Here is an 18,083-nt window from a genome sequence, read left to right as displayed (position 1 = left end):
TGAAACTCACCGATCCCTGATCACCGGCGCGGCGCTGCACGGCGTTCATACTGCTCCGGCAGCTTCTCCTCCTTTGAAAAAGCCGGCCGCTCATTATTCAATCTCGTAGTCCCTGCTTTCTCCGCCCACCGGCGCCTATGATTGGATGCAGTCAGACACGCCCCCACCGCAGACAGCTGCAACCAATCACAGCTGCCGGTGGGCGGGTCTATATAATGCAGTAAAAAAAATAAATTATTTATAAAAAACGGCGTGCGGTTCCCCCCAATTTTAATACCAGCCAGGGTAAAGCCACACGGCTGCAGGCTGGTATTTTCAGGATAGGGAGCCCCACATTATGGGGAGCCCCCCACTCTAACAATATCAGCCAGCAGCCGCCCGGAATAGCCGCATCCATTAGATGCGACTGTCCCGGGACTGTACCCGGCCATCCCGAATTGCCCTGGTGCGGTGGCAATCGAGGTAATAAGGAGTTAATAGCAGCAGCCCATAGCTGCCACTAAGTCCTAGATTAATCATGGCAGGTGTCTCCCCGAGATACCTTCCATGATTAACCTGTAAGATAAAGAAAATAAATACATACACCAAAAAATCCTTTATTTGAAATAAATGACAAAAAAAAATCTCTTTCACCACTTTATGAAACCCCCAAATACCCCTCCATGTCCAACATAATCCAAAGAGGCCCCTCGACGCTGTCAGCTCTGCTACATCAGAAGCTGACAGAGAGCGGTCACAGACCACGACCGCTCTCTTTGAGCTCCCCGCAGCGACTGAAGTGAGTCGCGCTATCAGCGATGATGTCACTCAGGTTACCCGCGGCCACAGATCTCAGCGGGAGGACTTCTGCTGTGGCCGCGGGTAACCGCAGTGACGGCACCGCTGATAGCGCGGCTCACTGAGGTCACTCAGGGGATTTGCGGTCACCGGTGAGTCCTTCACCGGTGACCGAAAATCAGGCCATGCCACACAGACAGAGCCGCGGGATGACAATGAAGTCGGGTAACGTTCAACCGACTTCATTCTGATCGTGTGGCTCTGTCTGTGTCTGCTGTCAGCGGCTATTCAGCTCTGCTACATGGCTCTGCCTGTGGCTGCTGTCAGTGGCCATGTAGCAGAGCTGAATGGCAGATGACAGCTGCTGAGAAAAAAAAGGATCACACATGGATCACACACGCATTACACACACTCTGCTACCCTGGAAACAATTAAAAAAAAGCATCGCACTTGCATTGCACACTGACCTAACGTGAACTAAAATCGGCCGAGTTTTTTTCAGGCAACTTGGACCGATTTTACACGCATAGATGTGTTTCCAGCCTTTTGCGTTGATTGAGAACAGAGTTGTTGATCAATAATAAAAAAAAATCCTCTAAAATACAACTTGCCTAATAATTCTGCACACAGTGTAATTTGCTGAAAACTTCAAATAGTGATTTTAAAAAAAGAACAAAGCTGATTTCTTCACCAACGGTATCCATTTAATCAGTATTATAGCTCCATAACTACCATTTCTTTTTCTTAAATTACAAAATTGGGCTGATAAGTTCTCTTTCAATGTTTCACGGAGTGCAGTAAGCAATGCAAATATTTTATTTTGTCCTGTGAAATTACACATACTTGTGTTTAAATTTGTTTCTGAGGTTTTTTTTTATTTAATTAGTTCTTTTGGATATTGAATACTTACATCTAAATTGGGGTAATTTTCACAACTTGATTGGCATTACCTTTCCATACATCAACTTTGGCTTGCCGTCATCAAAATAGTTTTCCTTTTACATATTAGGTTTATAACACGCAAACATGATTCTTCATTTGCAAGGATTTAGAAGCGGCAGTCTCGCTTTTCAAAATCACTGTTGCCTTTCGTGAAGCACAAATTAATTAAACCTTGGTATCTTCTGCTCCTGATTGGCAGACATGCAATTACATCTCCTCTCTCATCAGTTGATTTCTAGCATTACAGGTTGCCACCGTAACTGCAAAATTATATATAATTTTCGAAGAGAGAAGCAGCATCTCTTAAATTTGTAGATAATTTTGTGCATATTAGCGCTGCACAGACATATGGTGCTCATAACTATTGATGGGTTATATTTTACTGAACAGAATTATTATAGTCTATGATTAATATAACCGATTGCTCGTGTGTCTTTACACTTGTCGGAAGGAAGTTTAACATTTGCAAGAAAAAAAAACTTCCTTACAAAAATGAATGTCTTATTAGGATTTTATACTTTTTAACTTGCAAAATACTTTAAATACTTTTGAGTTTTCATCTACAAAAAGTGGATCTTAAAAGTAATGTTTCACAGAGCACGGCTAGTCTTTCATAGAAGTCAAGTAACATCTCTAGTCTTTTGTTTCCTTTGGTCCATGTGACCAGTATAAAGCATATGTTTTTAGCATATTTCAGTTCAGTTTCTAGTTAACCTGGGGGTAAATTTACTAAACCAATATGGGACGCACTCACTGAGATCACTATGTGCCATGGAGTTTTTATGAAACATATTCTATTAGAATTCTTTTTTAATGATAAGTTAATTCATATAATTTTACAAATATATATATAAAAATAAAAGTGGTTTAAACACCCCCCAAAATAACTTTGAAGGGGGTTGAAATAAAAGAATCAAAGGGGTTTTCCGCTACTTAGACAACCCCTGCTTATTCCACGTGTTTCCTCCAATTAAAATAAAAAGCTTAGACTCACCTTGGTAATGGCACCGTTCCAGCGATGGCAGAACTCATGTTCCCGGGGCTCACGTGTGGTTGTGACATCTCTTTTCTATTCATGACTCTCTATGGTCAATTTCTTAGGAAGACAATTCACCTATTTGTTTGAGTTTCAATAATTTTTATTGTACTTTAAATTTAAACATATATTACATAATGAATTGCATTTATAAATTTGTTTAAATACATTATCAATAAGTATACGTACATTTACAATTTAGTATTTTATGGGGTAAGGAAAGAGAGGTTGGGGAGGGTAGATTAGGGAAGAAGAACTTTATTGGGGGCAAACTTGGAAGAATCAAGGAAAAGAATGGAAGGGTAAGTGGTAAAGGGAGACTCAACCTTAAGAAAAAAGATTATAAGAGTAAAAGAATGAAAGAAAGATTGAAAGGAAGAAGAGAGAGAAAAAGAGGGAAAGGGTTGGGTAAGTGAGGCCAGAGGTTTTTTTCACCTATTTGTTTGAATTTGTGAATGTAACAAAACAATTTTGGAGTTTTTGCCGCTCATCAGAATGTGCAATTTAAAGTTCTGGATCTGGTTTTGATGTTATGAGTTACCTTGCAGAATTTTTTTCCAATGCATTGGTCTGAAATCAGGTCTCTATACTTCTTTGGGTCTCTTCAGTGCGAACATTTATTCCCCATCCTGTGAAAATTGGAGGAAACTTGAGAAGCCCAAGAAAATACAGTGGTGCTCTTCATTATCTTTGTTCGACATATTTAAAATATCTGGCACGAGATAACCAGCTTTGAAAAATAAACAAAAATGATTTTGTGATACTCTGTCACAAGATGTACATGCTATATGCATGTGTGGCCACCCAGTGGTTGAGATTTAGGGCTCATTCAAAGACCTCCGCATAACAGGCTGATCTTGGACCAAAATACACGGAGTAGCCATGGCACTCCCTTCCTCATAAAAATGTATGAAGTTGTAATGTTCTGTTTGGATTACCCACTGCCAATCCATGCATTGTGGTCCGAGATCAGCCCAATGTGCACAGATGTCTGAATGAACCCTTAGGGGTATTTTGCACACTACGACATCGCAAGCCGATGGTAGCGATGCTGAGCGCGATAGTCCCCGCCCCCGTCGCAGCTGCGATAGCGAACATTATCACTACGGCAGCTTCACATGCACTTACCTGCCCTGCGACGTCACTCTGGCCGGCGAACTGCCTCCTTTCTAAGGGGGAGGGTCGTGCGGCGTCACAGCGACGTCACACGGCAGGCGGCCAATAGAAGCAGAGGGGCGGAGATGAGCGGGACGTAAACATCCCGCCCACCTCCTTCCTTCCGCATAGCCGGCGTGAGCCGCGGGATACAGGTAAGGAGAAGTGCCTCGCTCCTGCGGCTTCTCACACAGCGATGTGTGCTGCCGCAGGAACGAGGAACAACATCGTACCTGTCGCTGCCGCGACATTATGGAAATGACCGACACTACACCGATGATACGCTTTCGACGCTTTTGCGCTCGTTAATCGTATCAAAAATGATTTACACACTCCGATTTTGACAGCGACGCCGGATGTGCGTCACTTTCGATTTGACCCCACCGACATCGCAGCTGCGATGTCGTAGTGTGCAAAGTACCCCTTAGATTGAAGCGTGCCAGAGTTGTGCTTGCATATATACATGTATATATTGTATTAAATCTGTTTATTTGTGAGATTGTGGAGTTCTTAAAGGTAACCGTTCACTATTCTAAGTATATAGTGTTACAATGTTGGCCCGCCACCTTACTGAGAGTGCGGCTACTGAGACAAATTTAATTTATTTTCTCCTGGGAGCGGCCGGCTTTCAGTCATAATTGGCTATAGTCACCACTCACTATACTGTGACTGACAGCTGTACTCATTCCTCGACGCTTTGATCTACATCTTGTTTGGCACAGATGCACTGCAGAGCCGGCCGTGAATCAAAGTGCCGGGTCGTACTTACAGTCGTCAGTCACAGCATAGTGAGCAGTGCTGTGAGCAATAACTGTAATCACTCCCTGCACTGCCCCTGTGACTGAAATCTGGTGACTCCCAGGAAGAAATTAGTTACATTTCTCCCAGAGGCCACAGTTTCATCAAAGTGGCTGGGTAGTATTATAATTCTATTTACCTGCAGATTAACCCTTTTTTGACAAGTAAATAGCGTTTTCCTAGGTTACAGATTCTCTTTACCCAAATTAGCGGAGAGGTCAAAGTGAACACGTGTATGAACCTCTGGTTAGAGTCTAAAATAGAATGGCAGCGCTGCAGAGTGAGTGTGCTAACCAGGAGCCACTGACCATGAAATAAATGATTAGGCTTTGTGCACACAGGACCTATTCACTGTGCATTCCATTGTGAAGTATTGCAAATATACAAAGGACGAAATCTGCAGTATAAATTGGCATGTTATGGATTTCAGATATTCTCTGCAGCATGTGAGTGAGAAAATCTGCTGCACCCAAGCTATATCTGCATGTACCATTAAAGGTAACCTGTGATCCCAGCCAGGTATGCTCGACTCTGAAACACTGCGGCATATGAGAGAAAAACATACTTTAAAAGCCACCGGAGACTGAGCCGCGCTATTGACAAGCCATACAGGTGCGTCCCCGGCGTCTTCTCCCTGTCCGTTGACCGTGACTAACAGAGAATGGTGAAGTAGGGCTTGCACGGCCGCGCCAGTGAAAAAAAGTACATCAAATTTTTTTTTTTCCTTGTGTCCTGAGGAAGGGAGCAGAGACTCCAGAAACGCGTCGACCTAAAGATGAAATAAAGGAACATTAACCCTCTATGGTTAGAGTGGTCACTGGCGCGGCCGTGCAAGCCCTACTTCACCATTCTCTGTTATCAGCCATTTTGGGTGCTGCTGCCTTTGGCCGTGATTTTTTGCCTGCATAGTAGTTGTGACTCTCACAACTCTCTGGGTGAGTGATATTCTTTATTTCACCCCACATATTACCCAGATAAGACCCTATTTGCGCTTCTTTTTCCACAGCTTCTCTTATTTCGTTGACCGTGACTGAAAGACCTCTGCCTATACACGCACATAGGGACCTGACAGTCACTGTCACCGGGGATCCACCTGTTCAGCCGGTCAACAGTGCAATTTGGTCAATGGCGGTTATTGGAGTATGTTTATCTCTGAAACTACGGAGTGTTTCCGAGTCAAATACTTAGCTGGAATAATAAAGCCAGTAGCTCTTACATGCTGCCCACCATTTTGGCAACATATATCAGTTGACAGGTTGCCTTTAACTCTTTAATGACCAGATTTTTTGTTTTTTGTACTCTAGATTTTTCTTGCATTCTTCTAAGAGCCATTTTTTTTCTTTTCTTCTGTAGACATAGACTTATAAGGTTTCGTTTTGGGGGTGACAAGCTATCGTTTTGAATGACTCCAGTCGTTTTGCCATACAATGTACTGAAAAATAGGAAAAAAAATCCAACTGGGATTGAATAGTGAAAAAATGCAATTTGAGCTTTATTTTTTGGGTTTTTGTTTTTAGTTTACGATCTCATTGTACAGTTGAAAATGGCCTTAAACATTATTGTCCAGGTCAGTACGATTACGGTGATACTAAACTTGCATTGATTTCTTTTTCTATGTTAGTGATTAAAAAAATCTCTATTTTGCAGGAAAAAAAAATAACATTTTTCCTTTGTTGCTATTTTCCGAGACCTGTACTAACATTTTACTTTTCCTCAATGGAGCTGAGTGAGGGCTTTTTTTTAACGTGGTGAGCCAATATTTTTATTAATTCCAATTTGGGTTACATAGAAGGCTTTGATTGCTTTTTATTTAGATGACCAAATAAACAAAATTTCAATTTTATTTATTTATTTTTCATTTTAGGGTGTTTAACCTATACTGGTTAAATAACCTAATATTTGATAGATTGGACACAGTAATACCCAATATGTTTAGTTTGGAATTGTTTCTCTTTATTTTTAATAAGGGGCAGATTTGAATTTTATATTTTTAGCATTATTTTTTAAGTCCCTTAGGGGACTAGAGTCTGCAATAGTTTGGACTGAATTACATACTAATGTATTGTATACCATAGGAAAATTCACCAATTCACCCTATGATTGAACTTCACAAGAGTACCAAGATGGCAGCCATGGGGGCCTTGATCCAGTGATCGCAGTATCTATGCTTCAACCGCTGTTTTTAGACACAGAACACAGATGCCGGCTATGTAATATAGTCTGTATCTACTGTGTGTGGAAGGAGCTAAATTACTGTGTAATTTATAGTTTTTTGTCTTTATTTTGTGATGCAAATATCAAAGAAATCTATTTAGTTTCTTTTTTTTGCTCATGTTTCAGCACAGATAATCTTTTGAGTGAATTCTCCTGGTTATTACAGTCATGTAGATACCAAATATGTGTAGGTTCATTATAAGATATATATATTTCACATTAAAAAAAATCAGATTTTATTGTGGCAGTGTGGAGTTTCGTTTTTTTTATCCCTATTATTTTCATTTTTTTCATTTTTTTTCAATTTTATGTATGTATTATTTTACATAATATGTTCCCCACAAGATCATTTTTTATATATATATATATATATATATATATATATATATATATATGTGTGTGTGTGTATGTGCTCACAATCTGGATATGCTGCGTCCTGGACGCGGCGGGTTCTGACCTGTGGGGCCGCTAGTGTTTTCCATAGGAGACTGCAGCTGCCCGTGCCCATCAGTGTTTAGGCCACTATGGTCTTTCTCTCTGTTCTCCGTAGAATGCTTGCAGCTTTGCAGCCAGCTATTAATATGCTTGCAGTTCGGGAAGTTGCACCGCATGCCAGTTTACACTGCGGGAAAAACAAGCACAATGGGCATGGGATTTATATAAATCCCATCCACTGTGCTTGTACTGTACAACACAGCATTTTGGACGCAGCTGAAATATGCTGCGTACAAAACGTTACTATCCCTGATTGTGGGCACACAGCCTAACTACAAGGGGAAGTAGCCCCGTTTTGTGCCCCTCATTACTCACAGAGCTAGTATGGATCTGCTATGATTGCTGGATCTTACAGAAGCTCCCGAAGTGCCGGTAATTCTGTATACTGCATAGTTATTTATGATCACTATGTAGGGTAAGAATAGAAGGCCGTAGCAACAGCTTCTGTCATACCCCCGGTCACCAGCTGTGTCTGACAACTGGAGAACCCACCTGCTCTTGTCAGATAGCAGTAGTTTAACCTCACTTCCTAAAATTACAATCACGTGGAAATAAAGCCCAAGACTAATTGCCATAAATTTACAGCACTTCTGCGCTTTGGGGTTAAATAGATATATTCTTTCCTTTAAGAATTTTGACTATTAGGGAATCCAATGAGTTAAGAATAAGTAAAGTTTCGGCACACCCAAACTTAGAGATCCATACAAGATGTAGAGCCTCAGACAGAACGGAAGGAAAATGGTAGTGCATGCTATACCAAAAAAAAACATCCAACTTGCAAGAGAAAAAAATAGAGTCACTCACCATTCCATTGACATCGCCTTCAATAAGGGTGAGAACAGAAAAGGACAACAGCCATTTCGCGTGAAATGTATTCTTCAGGACCCGTTGAAGCGTACATCTCACTCGAAATGGCCATCATCCTTTTCTGTTCCCTGCTTTCTCCGTTATTGAATTTTATGCCACAATAAATATAATCAAGGGGAGGGTGAGTGCTGCTATTTTTTCTGTTGCATGTGTACCATTAGGGTATGTGTTTGTGTTGTGAGTGGCTTTCCGCTGCGGATTTGTGAACACAATCTGTTGCCTTTTGTAATGTTTGTCATATGCAGACAAATTTCACTTCTTAGGCTCTGTGCTCACAGTGCATTTTTAAGCCTTTTTTGGTGAAGTTTTGGTTCAGGCCTCTGCCACACTTACGTGACAAAACATAAAGTTTTTGTCACGTACGTGTTAAAGGGGTGGTTTTGTCCCCGTGTGTCGTGTTTATGGCACATACGTGTTCTCCGTGTGTTATACGTAATAACACACAGAGAATGGAAAGCCCCGCCTTATCTGCATCATCAGGCGCTAACTATGGTGCTGAATGACAGCGTCTGGCCAAAGCCACGCCCCACTGACGCTGCTTCCGGCCCCCAGTGAAGGATAAGCGTTGTTCAAATTCACTGGGGGATGGATGCAAGGAACAGCCGCGGCAGAGACTGCAGGTATGGTGGAGGTGAGTATGTGTTTTTATTATTTTTACACTGACACGTGTCTTTCTCTGGCGCGTGTCACACGGGCCCGCATCCACACTACATCCGTGTGGTACGGGTGCGGGCCGTGTGACACCCGTGCTGCCGGAGCAACGCGGACATGTCAGCAGTTTTAAAAAACGGACACACGTAAGTACGGAACGGACACACGTTCCATTCCTGAATACTTACGTGTGTCCAAAACATTAACAATGCATAGGACCACGTGGGCCCATGTCTCCGGTACGTGAAAAAAAAGGCACACACGTACCGGAGGCACGGATGTGTGACGGAGGCCTCAGTTTGTGGCCCATATCTGCATCTCTATCCTTATGCTAGCAAAGTCAATGAGATTTCTGAATTGCTGTGCGCACGTTGCTTGTTTTTTACTTGCGGATTTGATGCAGAAAATAAACTCCAGCATGTCAACTGTTGGTGCATTTTTTCATGAGTTTTGTAGCCCATCCAACCCTTGACTTCATTAAAATCTGCATGGCACAAAAACTTTTAAACCACATGCATTTTTTTGGTGCTATTTTGGTGCGTTTTTCTGCCAGAAGGTGCAAATTTCATGCAGACAATTTCTGCACCAAATCTACAGTGTGCGCACAAAGCCAAAAGCAGGCTTTACACGCTACAATATCATTAATGAATTATCGTCGGGGTCACGGTGTTTGTGACACACATCCGGCGTCATTAACGAGATTGTAGCGTGTGACACTTATGAGCGACCTTAAACGATCGCAAAAGCTGTCAAAATCGTTTGCCGCGGAGAGGTCGTCCTGAAACAAAAAAATCATTTTCTACTTATTAGCGATGTTGTTTGTCGTTCCTGCAGCAGCACAGATCGCTGTGTGTGACACCGCAGGAGCGACAAACATCTCCTTACCTGCGTCCACCGGCAATGAAGAAGGAAGGAGGTGGGCGGGATGTTACGTCCGCTCATCTCCGCCCCTCCGCTTCTATTGGACGCCTGCCGTGTGACGTCGCTGTGACGCCGCACGGACCGCCCCCTTAGAAAGGAGGCGGTTCGCCGGCCAGAGTGACGTCGCAGAGCAGGTATGTGCTTGTGACGTGTGCTACGGCAGCAATCACACAATATCGCACGTACGACGGGGGCGGGTGCTATCGCGCTCGACATCGCTAGCCGATGCTAGCGATGTCGCAGCATGTAAAGCCCGCAATACAATGTCATCTATGAAACGACCAGCAAATCTGCAGCATCACTGAAGTCACTGGAATCCGATACTGCTCTTTAGGGCCTGTTTGGAAACCAATTCTTCACAGCTGTCATTGGTACATTATGTACAGTAAAATAAATAAAAATGGCATTGGTGTGAACAGAGCCACAAAAATTAAAATATGAAATGATCTACAATTCTCAAGGCTTCTCTTTTTATTTTGTGGCCCTCAGTTTCCTTGAAATCTGAAGACAAATTCTCATTTTTTTAAACCATCAGAAATAAGGTATTATCATAGGTTTTGTTTTTCTTCATTGACAGCTGTCATTCGAAGACGCCTAATCTTATGAAGATGAGCTCCATCTTGCAGTTCCATCATCTTTCTCCTTCATAAAGAGATTTTTTTTTTCTCTTTTGGTTGGAGACAGCTCTTTTCTTTTCATTTTATCCACCCACAATTGTCTATTAACGTCAAACTGTTGTCAAGAAAACAGTGTCAAAATGGGCTGAATTTTTAATTTTCCCATTCTTCTTTGTTGATATTTCAGTTCGGAGTCAAATTAGAGCTGGAGCAGTGAAAGCTATGACAAGAAGCCTAATCAGCTGCAGGTTTCCCTGCCTCTCCGCACACACAGGACAGCTGTTTGCAGTTCATCCCATACGTCAAGATGACAAGAGTATCTCATGATGGCATTATGTGATATACTGTTAGGGGTGGCGGCCTTTCTCTGCTGTTTCTTTCCGAGCGTTATTATCATTTTTAATGCCTAAGTGGAAAAACATCAGCTAATCAAAGTCTTTTAAAGACATTTGGACAATTCTTTTTTAATTTTACGTGTTCTGATTCCATGTGCAAATCATTGGGAAAATGTTTTTTTATCCCCTGCCCCCCCCCAAAAAAAATTGAAAAAATCATATGTCTACAGAGGCAGAAGAATTAAGTAAAAACATACAGCAGATATAATGAGAGGGTATTTTTGAGAGCGATTGAACTTGATACTGTTCTTTTACGACGATCTTTAAAGGGGTATTGGTTAGCAGGAGAGTTGTCTCACATTACACAAAACCCTTTACAATTATACATAGATATCAGAATATACTTCAGAGGATTTAATAGGGGCTGGAGGAGCGAGGTCAAGGATATATGAAAATGGAACACAACAGGGACACATGGACTATGTGTTGTCTAGAGATGAGAAGATCAATCCATGGAAAATCCACTTCAAGTCGAATTTCTTAAAATTCTTAGTGATTTAGGCGTGCACAATAATCATGCACAAATCTTTCTTAATTGTCCATATTCCAATTTATGAGTGTGCTATATGTATGCATACAATACCCAAACAGTGATCAGATCAATGATTAGAGTCTGGTCCAATCAGTGCTTGGAAAAAGACTGCTCTATTTAAGGAACTTGAAGGCATTTAAGACTTTTTGGAATCTTTCCAAGGGCACATTTAATTATATTATTAATGTTTCCAAGCAATTATTGCATAGTAGATTTGTGTAGATTAATGTAATAATGGAATATTAAGACACAGGAAAAAGTAGACAGATGTGTCCCAGCATTTTCTGATACCGTGTTCTTCTAAGATGCGAGAGGAAGCATGAGGCAAGATACATGTTACTTCATTCGGTACATTCCAGACACTAAAATATAAGAAGAAATGTGTCTTGAATGTCTATGAATTCTGATATGGTTGCAAGAGCCATCTTGTCCATCATTTTGGGTATCTTCATATAATCATGTCTGTAACAGTAGGTCTATGTGAACTACAACAGTCAGCAATCAGTGAAAAATAATTAAAAAATGCACAGCGCCATTTCACGCACTGCTGAAGACTCATAGAACAGGCTAATAACATCAGGCATGGTTTTACAGACTTCCCTATAATGTATTTCAGTAACCAGATGACATAGTCTAGCCCAGCCAATCAGGGTGGACTATAACCAGTATATAAGATGTGGACCGCTTAAGCAACGCCATTTTTGGCTTTTCTAGCATAGGGATAGGTCAAAGCTCCCAGCTCACATAGGGATAGGAGAATGCCTAATCTTATTGTGGTGTGCTACTTCAGTGCTGAATACTGTTGATAATGAGCCTGTAAAATCGCAATATTGTTCTTCAGACAGCAATAATCGCAATGTATAATAGCTGCCAGCGATCGTAATATTGTTTGATTGTCATGAAATCAGATCTTTCAACTTGCTTAAAAATTATCACTTGGTGGCATAAAATTTCACCATGTAATAAGTTGATTTCACCTCGTCAACATGTTGCATTAGAGGAGTGGATTCTCATAAACACCACCCCAAAGTGCTAAAATCTTGGTCTGATTTTCAGCTGTAATACACGCTTTTATAAATGACTAGCGACTTTTCATCGACCACTCTAGCCATCTTTCGAGCGAATATTTGCTTTTCCAATAACGAGCTTGTACGCACGATAGCGATGCAATAAGTATTCGCTCGTCAATCGCTATCATTACAAAATCATACTGTCTAATAACACCTTTAGTCTCAGTCTGTGAATAATAACCCAAAAATTCAAGTGATATTGTGCTTTTGTGATTTGATTGATATGAGATATACTTTAGGAACAATAGCACCTTAATAACAGCCTTTTTTCACACATTACAAATAAGGAAAATCATGGCTTGTGCAACAGAAATCGTGATTCCTGCATTTTGAGACAGGCAAGCCATATTAGTTTTTGTTTTGTTTTTTAAAGACAAAAAAAAATCTCAATAACTCAGAAATGTAAACACAACTGTGCTTATTATTAAAAAAAGTGTTCAATTTTTTCCACAATTTTTTGTTACAATCGTGCAACATTTTATCCATTCACGCTACCCAAATGTTGTTGTTGGTTACCACCAACTAGTGAGCAATTCTATTGGCACGTATTCAGGTAAACCAGGTCTTGTGCACATCTATGAGCCCATAGATTGTGGTTCATACATGATTTATCACTTCCAAAAATTGATAGAAAATAGACAGCTTTTGTTTTATTCCAGTAGGATAATGTGTAGAACACACATAAAGGGCCTAATTACACCATCCCAAATGAAGGCATCACTAAAGTAAGATTTGCCTAAGGCTCACGCCTCTTTATAAATTAGATACATCCTACAAGTGTGGTGTGCCACCCGCATAAATTTTATTCGAGTCAGGGACTGGAGCACAATTCTGCCATACTTTACGAGAATAAGATGGTGTCGATTTTTTTAAAAAAAGGTGGCTTTGCCATGTCCTGTTCCATACCAGTTGAAAAAGTCTTAACATGACTTTGAGTTGCACAAAAAATTTGCAATATTTCAAAGTTCTTCATGTCAGAATTCTACCACCTTCGAATGGGCAAAAATCTTTCTTCTTCCTGGCATGTTTTTCCATTAAAGTAAATGATGAAAAACTTTAGCAATGATACCAGTAGTATGGGCTCCCAGTCTCCAACAATGTTTCTAAGAGAGAATAATATAAGATCTCATGGTACATGCCACCAATTTTTGTTCCTTTGGATTTATTTACTACCAGACGTGAAATTGGAAGCATTGAGAGATACAGTAAAGCTTCACAGGAGAGAACAGGTGCTGTATCATGGCTGTCAGCTAGTGCACCCATGTGCATAGGACCTAACACTCAACTCCTTTATACCAGCATTGCACTGCCTTCTGAGGGCGACATTGTCAGCTTGAATCTCTAAGGTACCACAATAAAACTTAGAATAGTTTATCAGAGACATTTATGGCATGTCGAAAATTAATACAGTCATATGAAAAAGTTTGGGCTTTATTAATGTTAACCTTTTTTCTTTATAACAATTTGGGTTTTTGCCACAGCTATTTCAGTTTCATATATCTAATAAATGATGGACTCAGTAATATTTCTGAATTGAAATGAGGTTTATTGTACTAACAGAAAATGTGCAATCTGCATTTAAACTAAATTTGACAGGTGCATAAGTATGGGCACCCTTATCAATTTCTTGATTTGAACACTCCTAGCTACTTTTTACTGAAGCACTAAATTGGTTTTGTAACCTCATTGAGCTTTGAACTTCATAGGCAGGTGTATCCAATCATGAGAAAAGGTATTTAAGGTGGCCACTTGCAAGTAATTCTCCTATTTGAATCTCCTATGAAGAGTGGCATCATGGGCTCCTCAAAACAACTTTCAAATGATCTGAAGATGAAGATTATTCAACATAGTTGTTCAGGGGAAGGATACAAAAAGTTGTCTCAGAGATTTAAACTGTCAGTTTCCACTGTGAGGAACATAGTAAGGAAATGGAAGAACACAGGTACAGTTCTTGTTAAGCCCAGAAGTGGCAGGTCAAGAAAAATATCAGAAAGGCAGAGAAGAAGAATGGTGAGAACAGTCAAGGACAATCCACAGACCACCTCCAAAGACCTGCAGCATCATCTTGCTGCAGATGGTGTCACTGTGCATCGGTCAACAATACAGCGCACTTTGCACAAGGAGAAGCTGTATGGGAGAGTGATGCGAAAGAAGCCATTTCTGCAACACACCACAAACAGAGTCGCCTGAGGTATGCAAAAGCACATTTGGACAAGCCTGTTACATTTTGTAAGAGATCCAGTGGACTGATGAAACAAAGATTGAGTTGTTTGGTAATACAAAAAGGCGTTATGCATGGAGGCAAAAAAACACGGCATTCCAAGAAAAGCACTTGCTACCCACAGTAAGATTTGGTGGAGGTTCCATCATGCTTTGGGGCTGTGTGGCCACTACCGGCACTGGGAATCTTGTTAAAGTTGAGGGTCGCATGAATTCAACTCAGTATCAGCAGATTCTTGACAATAATGTGCAAGAATCAGTGAAGAAGTTGAAGTTACGCATGGGATGGATATTTCAGCAAGACAATGATCCAAAATACCGCTCCATTCTACTGAGGCATTCATGCAGAGGAACAATTACAATGTTCTGGAATGGCCATCCCAGTCCCCAGACCTGAATATCATTGAAAATCTGTGGGATGATTTGAAGTGTGCTGTCCATGCTCGGCGACAATCAAACTTAACTGAACTGGAATTGTTTTGTAAACAGAAATGGTCAAAAATACCTTCATCCAGGATCCAGGAACTCATTAAAAGCTACAGAAAGCGACTAGAGGCCTAGAGGCTGTTATTTTTGCAAAAGGAGGATCTACAAAATATTAATATCAGTTTTATGTTGAGGTGCCCATACTTATGCACCTGTCAAATTTAGTTTAAATGCAGATTGCACATTTTCTGTTAGTACAACAAACATTTCAATCTACAAATATTACTCAGTCCATCAGTTATTACATATATGAAACTGAAATAGCTGTTGCAAAAACCCAAAATGTTATAAAGAAAAAAGGTTAACATTAATAGGGGTGCCCAAACCTTTTCATATGACTGTACCATTCATCTTTTAAAGGGGTTGTCCGGTCTAAATCTATAACTTGGCAGTCACTGTATGTGACTGCAGACTTGTGACTGTATGTGACTGCAGACTTGTGAATCCTCATATTGCATGCACTGTGCGCTGTGAGGATTCACCGGTGTTGGACCTGGGAATAGCGATCACAATTATGTGATCTACGAGGCCGTGCCCCTCTAATTGGATTCTGTCTGGGAGTATGAATGTCGCCTGCTCATAGCCACATGACTGTCATTCACAGCTCTGACACTGGAAAATCCTCACAATGCACAGTGTGCACAATGTGAGGATTCATAAGTCTGCAGTCACATAGAGTAACACATAGAGTGACTGCAGACTTATGGATTTAGAACGGACAAGCCCATAATGTAATTCCCCTCATGTATGTGGCTCAAACCTCAACTATAAACCACAATTAAGTTAATGCCACAAGTATGTTCACCTCATCGTTTACTTTCATGAGTGCATTACAAGGGTCAAGTGACTCTTATTCTCCCAATATAGCTGATTTAAAAATCGAAAGAGACAAATGGGGGCTAACAATCCTTTTGGGAAACATGATTGATCTACTGGGCTTTCTGGAAATAAGGAACATCCCCGACACATAATGTTCCGACAGGTGTACCACTGCACTTTTTTACCCATTTTTCAGCCATTTTGAAATAATTTTCCCTTTAGGAAATAGATAGATCTGACGAGGGTGGTCTCTATTCTGCACTTAACATTTTGCTCTCAGGTTGAGTTTGGTTTATCAAGGCAAAGGTACAATGTCAATTTTGTTATTGGCTTTGCTATTGCTGCCATCAATGATTACAATGTCCTTTCTCCTTAGTTGCAGTATCTGGATTTTACGGTGCCTTATTTATTGTAGTCTATTTGTGTTCTCTGGAAGTTCTGGTTAATTGTACAAAGTTTGGATTGTTGTAGCATATAGTTTCCTTTCTTTATGGGCTGACATCAGCAATTTTGTATTTGAAGGAATTGAAATGATGTTGCTCCATAACCCTCAGTAACTTTCACTTCACTGCAGTTTTTGCCTTAGGGTGGATTGTAAGTAAATTTAGCTCTGCATACATAAAGGATACATTTCAAATATTATTAGAAATCGCCTCAGCTGGAAATGCTGTTTAACTCTTTGAAGAATTTTCCTATCCCGTTTTACTATTTCCTTGCACTTTTGATTTCTATATGGAAAGATTTCTGCACACAGTAAAATATGTAATTGTGTGGTCGGTTGGCGGTGGTTCCAATATTAATGCACAAACTAGTTACTATTTAGAGTCTTTGGAATCTAGGAATAAGGCTTATGAGTTTTAGTACCTACATTTTTAAATTGGAGTCAGTTTCTGTTCATATAGTCACTGAGCAAGGGGAGAGTTGTGCTTGAAAGTCTATGTCTTCACATTCATACACGGAGTCCGAGCGTGAGCATGCTGCCTGCATATACAATAGACTCAACACTGAGATGCCCATATCCTAATGTCTCTTCTTTTAGTCACTTTATTGACACAGAGACTGGAGTACAAAGTTTCATCGCTATAGTCGTTGTCCACTATCTGGGTAATCCCTTTTTAAACAAAGTAGTCCCCTTTCGGCACTAGAAATATGGCACTTGGAAAATTTGTGCAGTCTTGACGAATTTGTTATAACACTGGCACAAGAAGATGACAGACAATATCCCAATATTTCGGCTATCAATCGCCTTTTGCAAGAGTATCTGTAATAGTGGCGCCGGTATCCTAGAGCAAGACGTGCTGTGGTATGGCTCTGTCTTTTCTACAATGACAGCAATGGGTCTCACCAACTTTTTCTGTTTGTCCGACATTCATCCACTGGAGTAAGCCCAGCAGCCCAATAGTAGTCTCTTATAGGCTGCAGGGTTCATGTGGCAAAGCAGTGGCACACCAACCCCGAAAGACCCGGTGCTGATGTCACTGGAATGGCAATTGGGTGATGAGTATACAGTATATATATATATATATATATATATATATATATATATATAATTTTACAATGCGGACTACTTCATTTATAAAGGGGGTTGTCTAGGCTCCACACCACATTCTATTGTATCAACTACAAAATGTCAGTGATCACATACTTGGTATCATCTGGTGCAACGGGTCAATGAAAAAAGATACTTAAAGATACAGGGGTAGGTTAAAATATCAGTTTCAGTATTGTGTAGACAGTGTTTCTTTAAGGAAGTTGCACTTACTGCTTAATTTACAGTCCGATTACTAGAATTCAGGAGAGGGGTGGCTGCTTATTCTAATTGCACACAGATGAGAGTTTTTAAGAGGCCAGTTACACATGTGGCATACCTCAACCCTCCCAGATCCATCAGGACATTCAAGGATTTAGGAAGTTGTCTCGGAAGGTCAATGGCATGTCTTAGTTTGTGTCCACTAGACACAGGTGTAATTAAATGCAATGGTGAAGTGGAGAGCCATCAGCTCCCTGCTCCACCATTCTGTTCTCTGTGCTGATTAAAGCCTGGTACAGCACGCAGTAAATCATTCTTTTCTGTCTTTCAAAGTTAGG

General features: G+C 40.6%; 1 protein-coding gene across 1 annotated transcript in view; it reads left to right on the top strand.

Annotated features, from left to right (window-relative positions):
* Positions 1–18,083, top strand: part of LOC142317132 (uncharacterized) — a 566,806-nt gene that overhangs the window by 441,580 nt on the left and 107,143 nt on the right. The gene's annotated exons all lie outside the window — the stretch shown is intronic.

Source organism: Anomaloglossus baeobatrachus, chromosome 6 (assembly GCF_048569485.1).
Source record: "Anomaloglossus baeobatrachus isolate aAnoBae1 chromosome 6, aAnoBae1.hap1, whole genome shotgun sequence".
NCBI classification, from domain to species: domain Eukaryota; kingdom Metazoa; phylum Chordata; class Amphibia; order Anura; family Aromobatidae; genus Anomaloglossus; species Anomaloglossus baeobatrachus.
Note: the sequence above shows the minus strand (reverse complement) of the source record. Positions and strands in the feature narration are given on the sequence as shown.